This window comes from Pinus tabuliformis, chromosome X, assembly GCF_031772625.1.
Source record: "Pinus tabuliformis cultivar Carrire ecotype Pingquan chromosome X, CPIR1, whole genome shotgun sequence".
Lineage (NCBI taxonomy): Eukaryota > Viridiplantae > Streptophyta > Pinopsida > Pinales > Pinaceae > Pinus > Pinus tabuliformis.
In genome coordinates, this window is record NC_142308.1 from 1,077,620,891 (window position 1) to 1,077,629,546 (window position 8,656).

Here is an 8,656-nt window from a genome sequence, read left to right on the forward strand (position 1 = left end):
TGCCAGACCAGTTAGCATTTGCTGAAAAAGGAGAAGCCTAATCGAATCATTATTGAGGGTGTTAGATGAACACCACAAATGAAAAGTCATTACATGATTCGATGGATCTTCACCTGAATTTCCATTGAATTTAGGAATATCAGAGGGAAGTTTATGAGGAATCGCTGGCCACCAAGGGGCATAAGCAATTGGATCATTTGTCAGCCGGTTCAAATCTAGTAATTCTAGAGTCACTACGGAAGGTAACTATTGATTTAGGTTTGGCGAAGCATACCCAGGCTAAGATGGGATCGCCTGAATAGTAGGTCTTTGCATACTAGCATAATGTATCTGATGTTGATAACTTTGATAAGGTTGATGGGCATAACCATTATAGTATGGTTGTTGATAACTGCTTTGAAAATGCGGTTGCCCATTACCTACAAAGCCTTGTTGCTCAGGTCCTCGGTAAGCTTGCTGGAATTGCGGTTGTTGATATTGCACCAGCCATGGTTGTTGAACCATTTGTTGTTGCCCAATACTGGATGATTGACCAAGATGTGGAGTGATAACACCCATTTGAGCCTGAGTCATTCCAGTTAAGGAAGCACTAATCTGAGGTTGTGATTGAGTTGTAGAGACAAGAGGCTGTTGTACTGCAACCTGAGAGACTTGAGGTTGACATACAATAGGCTATGCTTGTACTTGCGACATAGTCACAATATTACGTGTAGTGGTAATATTCAACACAGGTTGGGCTGGTTGCATTGAATATACAACCCTTAGTTGTTGAGTCAATATTGGTATCCAACCACTGGATGTAATTCCAGTTTGACTTGAATTTTGTTGTGAGCTCTCATATGGTTGTTCTCTAGGAGGGAACAATGAAAAATCATACTGCCCCCCATATGGTGGCAATCCAGTGCTCAAAGGATAGATGGGCCTTTGAAGACTGGGTTGCCCAAATTGAAACTGGTATGCAGGATCAATTTGGTGAGCTTCAACATTGGAAATGCCAGATAGGATCCCAGAGGAACAAATAGGAACAGACCATGTCATCGAAACAGTCCCTCGATGGACTCCATCTAGTGATTGATAACTAGTTGGGACAGATGGTATACCAGCAAACATCATTGGAGTGGCAGCAAGAAGTTCTGTTATGGCTGTGTCAGATGACACAGTCCTAGATGTTGATGGTTGCTCAGACATATTTAGTATATCCAAAAGGTTTCTTAACGATTCAACAGAAACTTGCGATGAAGGATGATTTAAAGAACTAACTTCAAGAGTAGAAGGGTATAAGTGGATCCCAGTTCCAAAATGAAATGGGGTACTGGATGGAAGATCCTCCACAACCTCTTCTATAGCAATCAGTCCAGGTGGAAGAGGTAGACCATTAGGTCTGTAAAATATTTCTGGAGCTGAAGAAGGTATAGCTTCTGCAGTGACAGATATTGGATGGGTGACACCTTCCGAATTCTGGAATTCAACTTCCAGATGTTTAGGTAAGTGAACTTCAGTTTCTGGATCAGCCCTAGATGGAGCTGTTTCAGGTATAAAAGTGTTTATCGTTACACTAGGATCAGTTCTAATGTCCTCTTGCAATTGCGGAACTTCTTCTGTAAAGGCAGATGTACCAGAAATGATCGTAGTAACTGTAGTCTCTGATGATGTTGAAACACAAGTTTCAAATATGCCAAGAGAGGTGGACTCAGTTAAACGAGACCGTTTTGCTCAGAATGGTTTCGTTTCTAGAGTCAAAGACGGTTGACTCGCTATCCTCCGTGAACGATGGGGTTTTGATTGACTTTCTTCCACGATTGTGGATTAGTTGATCAACTCAAAATTTAAAAGGGGAAAAATGTTATTCTGAATTAAATAAATTTTAATGACACTTTGACACAACTTTGCTTTTTCAATTTTTAAGAGTCGAGAAAAAGCTAAAGATGACTCTAGTTGCCTTCAATTTTCAATAAGCCTAAAGTGACAAGTGCTCAGATGGACATTTTCTTTTAAGGTCCGAGTCGAAAAGGAACAAAAGTGACTACTTTGGAAATCTAGACAAAGGGATTACTAGGTTTTACGATGCCAGAATACGTCTCTAGCCTAGACCTTTAGATGTGTTGCGTTAGGTTCCAAAGCGTTGTTATGTTCATTGAGATTTATTTTAGAGTTGATCTTGCTTAGAAATTTGCCTTTCAAGGTTCACCGCGTGATGTAGATGTAAAATTCCTAAGTATGCAATCTAAAATGATAAACAGTCGTTTATTTTATTTTAGCAATGAAAATCTTAGGTACTAAGGAAAGAAGATAACGATTCTTTCAACAGAGAGCAGGGAGCACACACTAAATGAACTTTTCCTAAATCATTTTCCGCATGTAGTCTAAATGCAAATGCAAATGCATGTATTTGTTTTTCGTTTCCTTAATGTGAGAATGCCAAAAAGGAAAACTAAGTACAGATCTGAACTATTTTCTTCAAAGCGACATTTCGACAATTTCTTTTCAAAATGAAAGGAAGACTAAAACGACACTTTTCGATTTCAAATAGAAGACTGCTTTCGACACTTTAAACATTAACAATTCAAATCAAATACAATGAAAAAAGTGCACTCGATTATCTAGAAGAGGAAGACTTTATGACACTCTTCTTTTTGACTCAAAATGACAGTTACGACACTTCTTTGGATCAAAAATGACAGTTCGATTAAGCTACTTTTGACAAAGGACTACAAATGATAGACAAATACATAAAAACATTTACAAATCCCTATCAATGGAGGTTGAACAATGTAAAAGAAAGAGGCTTCAGTAATGAGATACTGATCATAAGCAACAAAACAACTGAATAGAGTTGAAAACAAGGAGGAAAAAACCACCTTTCAAAGAGAGAAACAATATCACTCAGTCATCGCACCTGTCCTTCAGGGAAAGAAGGATGTATCTCACCTGTAACACATGGGAGGTGCGATGCATACAAGCCGCCAGTTACAGATAGTGCGATGGGCCAGGGAGCAAAACTGAGTTGAGTTTTTGCTCAAAATTTGCAGCTAAGTTTAGTGATTTAAGTTGAGCTATGATAGGCAGTAAAAACAAAGTACAGGGGTATGATATTATGAGGTTATTGAGCTACCACAAGGGCGTTTAGGATGCTTGTAAGTCAGATGTTCAGTTCATAAACCAACCTGGAGATTGACTGAAGCAGCATTCATTTACTTTGCAGTTGCATAGCAAAAGCATTTCGAAGGCTATTTGGCTAACTTCAGGCTTCGTCTGTAGTTTATAAATCAAACAACAATAATAAACAAAAAAACTATTCGGTCCCAGCGGAGTCGCCATTTTGTTTCCGAGAAAACTAGTGTCTTTTCAATCTACTAGTCCCACTAAGACGGGTAGCTATCTTAGAAATAAACAATCAAAGCACTTCAAGATTTCCTTTATGTATGATAGATAAGAGAGAAGAAAAGAGGGCCAACATAGATCTTCCGCTTGACTCCTTGCTTGATTTCTCTCTCCCTTGATGGAACTTGTGACTCCTCTCCTACTTGTTCCACTTTAGAGAATACTTGTAGAGACAAAGTAACAAAACACCATCAAAGCATCTCAATCTATAATACCATAAACAATGCAGAATCAGAAATACATTAACCATACAATTGCATTCACAAATAACAAGATTCACAAATACACGATTATATGGAGGAGAACTCAAAGAAACTTTATTAATAGTAGAAGAGAGGATTACAACCCAGCTGTTTGATCCAACATCATCCTCCTAGCATCAAAGCCCTCTTCACCTCATGAAAAGAAAGATCACCCAACAATATAATGTTCCTTCTCAAAGACAAACCAACAACACTTCTTTACAAATCACAAAGTTCCAGCCTCTAGATCTCTCAGATGAGGGATCCATTTGTAGATATTTGCAGAGGTGTGAGTCAGCTCTGGGTTTTTGATTAGTGTCATTTCAATTGTGGTTCTTAGTTCCACTTGGAGATTTCTTGGATCTCTTACTCATCCCTGGGCGAATTCGGAAAGGCAAGTGTCATAGAGGAAGTTTCTAGAAGATTCCATGAGCATCCACTTAGCAAAATGCCTCAGACATTTGTCCATTCTCACTCATCGCACCCCACAGAAGGCTCTTTCAGTATGCATCGCATCTGGCTAGTGCAGGAGTCAGTATGCATCACACCTTGACCAAGGAGTAGTCAGTATGGTCCAGTTTTGGCCAGTTTTGAGTGGTTTTTCAGGTGGAACTTCTGGGAAATGATGTAATCAGTTGACCATGATCCTTTTGGGTTTGAAACAACACTTTTAGGGGTTGAAGAGCCCTTGGTTTATCGACATATATGATTGGGGTTGCAGTGCCCAAATATGTCTATAACAAGGAGGGCCTTAATGTATCCCACATCAATGACACGAAATGAAGCAAATGATTTTCTGGAGGTGAAAACAATCTGACGACACAATGTTCAGGAATGGCGGTCATGAAAAATGGAGGGTGAAGGTATTGCACTGGATGAGGCATTAACTGGATGGTGAATTCTCTGAATGACTTCGCTTGAACATATTGGTGACACTGAGATGGATTGGTAGCATTAACCCCAAAAATGGATGGTGTGGAGGACCAATGGTGATATGAACGATGAATGGAATAACGCAACCCAACTTAATCATGTCGATGGACTGAAAGTGTCATGTTCAAGAGCAACCCGCTACCAGTAAAATTCTTTAAGTTTTCTTCCCTTTTTCCCCAGTCATTGCTGACCAGTACCTCTTTATTTTGTCAAGCTTGAGGAGGATAACATATGCTTGTTCAATAATTTTCCCTTCGGGAAAACCTGTCGCTATGTATTAGCAAGCCTAGTGATAGTGAAACTCATTCTTGTATGGGTGGACAAGTTTGTTGCTATTGTTTTAACGAGTTTAAGGACAAGGTTAACTCGGTCCTTTTCATGTTTAGAGAGTTTGAAAAGGGACGAAAAGAAACTCCTGTAGTTCTTTTTCGTAGCATAATCCCTTAAGTCTGAAAAAGGATAAGATAATATGAAAGGGATGATTTTTCGATAACTTTAGCGAGCCAAAAAGACAAGCGCTCGAACTTTTTCGTGAGATAATCCCTTAGGTCCGAAAAAGATTAAAATATACAGGAGGGATGGCACTTCCAATCACTCTAGTGAGGTGGAAAGGCCAATAGCTCGACAATCATTTCATAATTAATGAGTCTAAAAAGAGTTTAAAGGAGACTCGCTTTTGAGGAATGAGTGGTGTTTAGGGTAGCAACTAGTTTCGGGTAAGCTTGGAACTTCTCAAAACATGGTGATGTGAAGAGGGTGGCTAACAAGACCACTCATTGCAGCTGTTCCTCAAAAAGGTAAACAATCAAGTGGAAGCGTATGATCGACCAAAAGAATGGAGGTGATGGCAGGAACACAACCAAGGCTCAAAAGGTTGATATTATGGCAATCACAAAGGTTATTTACCGAAGGTGGGTTCATTTTTTAACGAGCTTGAACTCTGGGGGAACATATGCTCAGTGGCGGGTTTATTTTTTAACGAGCTTGAACCTTGCGGAAACATTTCTCATTACAGTGGTCAAAGATGTTCAATTCACCCTTTAACACATTATATTCTTTCATCGGCCATTCAACTTGCTCAATTGCTCCATCAAATTGATTAGAAACACATATATATGCTCGAAAAATGAATTAAAAACTAACATTTTACTTGAAGTACGTGAATAGTAAAATAAAAAGTAGTTTTTCCTCTCATTTTCATCATTTCATTTCAAATTTGGGATTTTGGAGCTTTGGAATGGTTTTCCACCTCAAATTTCACCAGCTGATTTCGGGAGATCCGGTGGACTATTCTCTGCGCCGTCAGGACCAGGTAGGACCTAACCCTGAGCTCTTCATTTTCATTCCATCTTTTCTTGATTTTGAGCAAGTTTTCCCTACTTTCTGGGCCCCTGGGATTTGAAGAAATAGTTCTCCACCCATCACACCTAGCCTATATCGAAAGGTGCGATGCATACTGAGTTGTACACTAGCCAGTCAGTATGCATCTCACCTTGCTCAAAGGCAGGGTGTGATGGGCACAGAAAGGAAACTTTACACAGTGATTTCTCATGAAATTTTTGCCTATTTTCGCTCAAATTTGGACCCTAATTCATCTTTTGTTTGTGTCTCAGATATTTGTTGGATCAAGATGGTTGTCACATGGTGTGAACGCAAACATGAAGAAGAGGACATGATTGCCTTACACGATCAGGGCATAGTTACTGCATTACGAAACTGTGGCTTGCTCAAATTCTTCCATATGTATAGCATGAGGCAACAAATCAGTTTGTTGCAGTATTTTCTCGATGCTTGGGATCTGATCAACCAGGTATTTTAGATTAGAGGCAAATCTATTCCATTGATAGTTGAGGATATCTACTTTCTGACGGGGTTGTCGAGGCGTGGTGCCCCTCTTTCACTATCAGGATCCACCCGTGGGAGTGAATCTGTGAGAGATTATATTCATCAATTTTGTAGAGATGGATCTCAGCCCACCAGATATGGCAAGATCAATATTTGGGATGCCACTGATCGGCCCTTGAGGACCATTTTATTTACCTTTGCTAGATTGGTTGGCAGTGCGGCTCTTCATTTGGAAAACAGATCTTACATGTAGTACGCCCTGAAATGCCTGGAACCAAAGGTGTTCAACTGATATGAGGTGGTACTTCCTGTCATAAAAGAACAACTCTCCAAAGTAAAGAATGGAAGATCCAAGAATTTTGGTTACGGTTCCATATTGACTGCTTTTGCCTTGGAGAGGATTCCACTGATGTAGCCTGAGTACATTTCACTAGGATTGCCAGCACCAAGGGAACCACAGATGCAGAGATGGGTTGATCGTATGGCCAGACATACTAGTCAGTCATAGATTTCCTTCTTTGATGTCTTCTTTGAGTGGTTCAACTGTCAGGAGATGGTTTTTGCAGAGTATCCACACGTTGGGATGGATTTCCGAGGCGACCCGAACTTGGCGTTACCAGCTGGCGAGTAGTGGAGTGTTATAGGTAAAATGATTCGACCACATTTTTGTTTATCAATTTTATAATGTTTTTGTGTTTTTAAATGTTATCAAGACTAATTGAACTCATATGTGTGTGTAGATATTGGGCCAGCGCGACCAGCGGCATGCCCACGGGTGGAAACTGACGCTCCAACATGAGAGGCTGTAGTGAGGGCCATCCTTCGAGATCTGGACATATCGGAGACCCTGCCAGTGCCGCAAGATCAGATTGAGGGCCTCACTCTTAATATTTAGGATGTCAGGACCGACGACTTACCCTTGAGGTTACAGTGCCACACTACTGGTGTGCCGAGTCGATGGACCTGACTCTTGCGCATGATTGCACAGGCGGTGACATGTTATCATTAGCATCATTAGTATAGGATGCTTTTCTGCATTCATTTTCAGCTTCTGGGTCATGTGACCGATTTTGTCTTGGACACAAAACCTTTTGTAAAAACCATAAACCATTATATATTTTTGATTTTCGGAGTTTTATTTTGGTTAAGTTATGCAATCCTGATGCAAATGTTAATGTGAAATGCTTTCTTTACAAATGCTGCAAATGTCTATCTAACACATAGTTTGCCAATGAATTAGTTAATGTGTTTAAGTTTCTGGAAATATGTTGATATTGAATGGAATCAAACTGTCTTTCCAAAATCCTGACTCTTAGGAACATGCGATAAATAGCTGGGTTTTGAATGGAATAAATGCCAATAAGCTGTAGAATGACAAGTTGCGAATCTAGCCTAACAACAAGTCGACGTATGCCATGCGAAATGGCATCAGAGAGAAGCTCAATCAACGCACTATACTCAGCGATGTTGTTCGTTGATCGACCAATACATATCCCCCTGAAACTCACTAACTCGCCGCTTGGAGCAAAAATGGCCTATGTTGCAGAAGATAGGTTCTGCATACTACGACTAGCTCTATCAACGTACCCAACAAATGATTCCAAAAATTTTGACATCTGCAACAAATGCAAAGTGGATTACCTAACCAAAATGACAACTCTAAAAGAAAAAATGTAACAAAAGCATATATACAAGGAGCATACTACACTTAATCAAGCATAGTAACGTTTAAGATACAACCCATTTCGGGGCTGTGACAGTGGAATCCCATCATAGTCGACTAGCTCGTACGCTCCTTTTGTCAATACCAATTTAACAATGTAGGGGCTCATCCATAATGGTTCGAACTTACCTGCTCCCAGTTTGTCAGAGTTCTAATCGTAAAGCAAGACCAGGTCACCTTCTGAGAAGATATGAGGCTTGACATTTTTGTCAAATTATGCCTTCACACGTTTCTTATGTGCCTCGTTAGCCAATGCGGCGTCAGGACGGGTTTCATCCAAGTGGATTAGTTCCCTGAAACGGGCCTCTTCTTCCAAAGTTTCGGGAAGCAAATCAATTGCGAGCTTGAGAGATGAAATTTTGCACTGAATTGGTAAGACAACTTCCAGACCATACACCAACTGAAAGGGCATAAATCCGGTCACATTTCTCACTGAAGTCCTATATGCCCATAGAGTTGAGTTTAGGATTAAATGTCAATTCCGTTTGTGGACTCCAATCATTCTCTGTAGCATGCGCTTAAGGACTTTGTT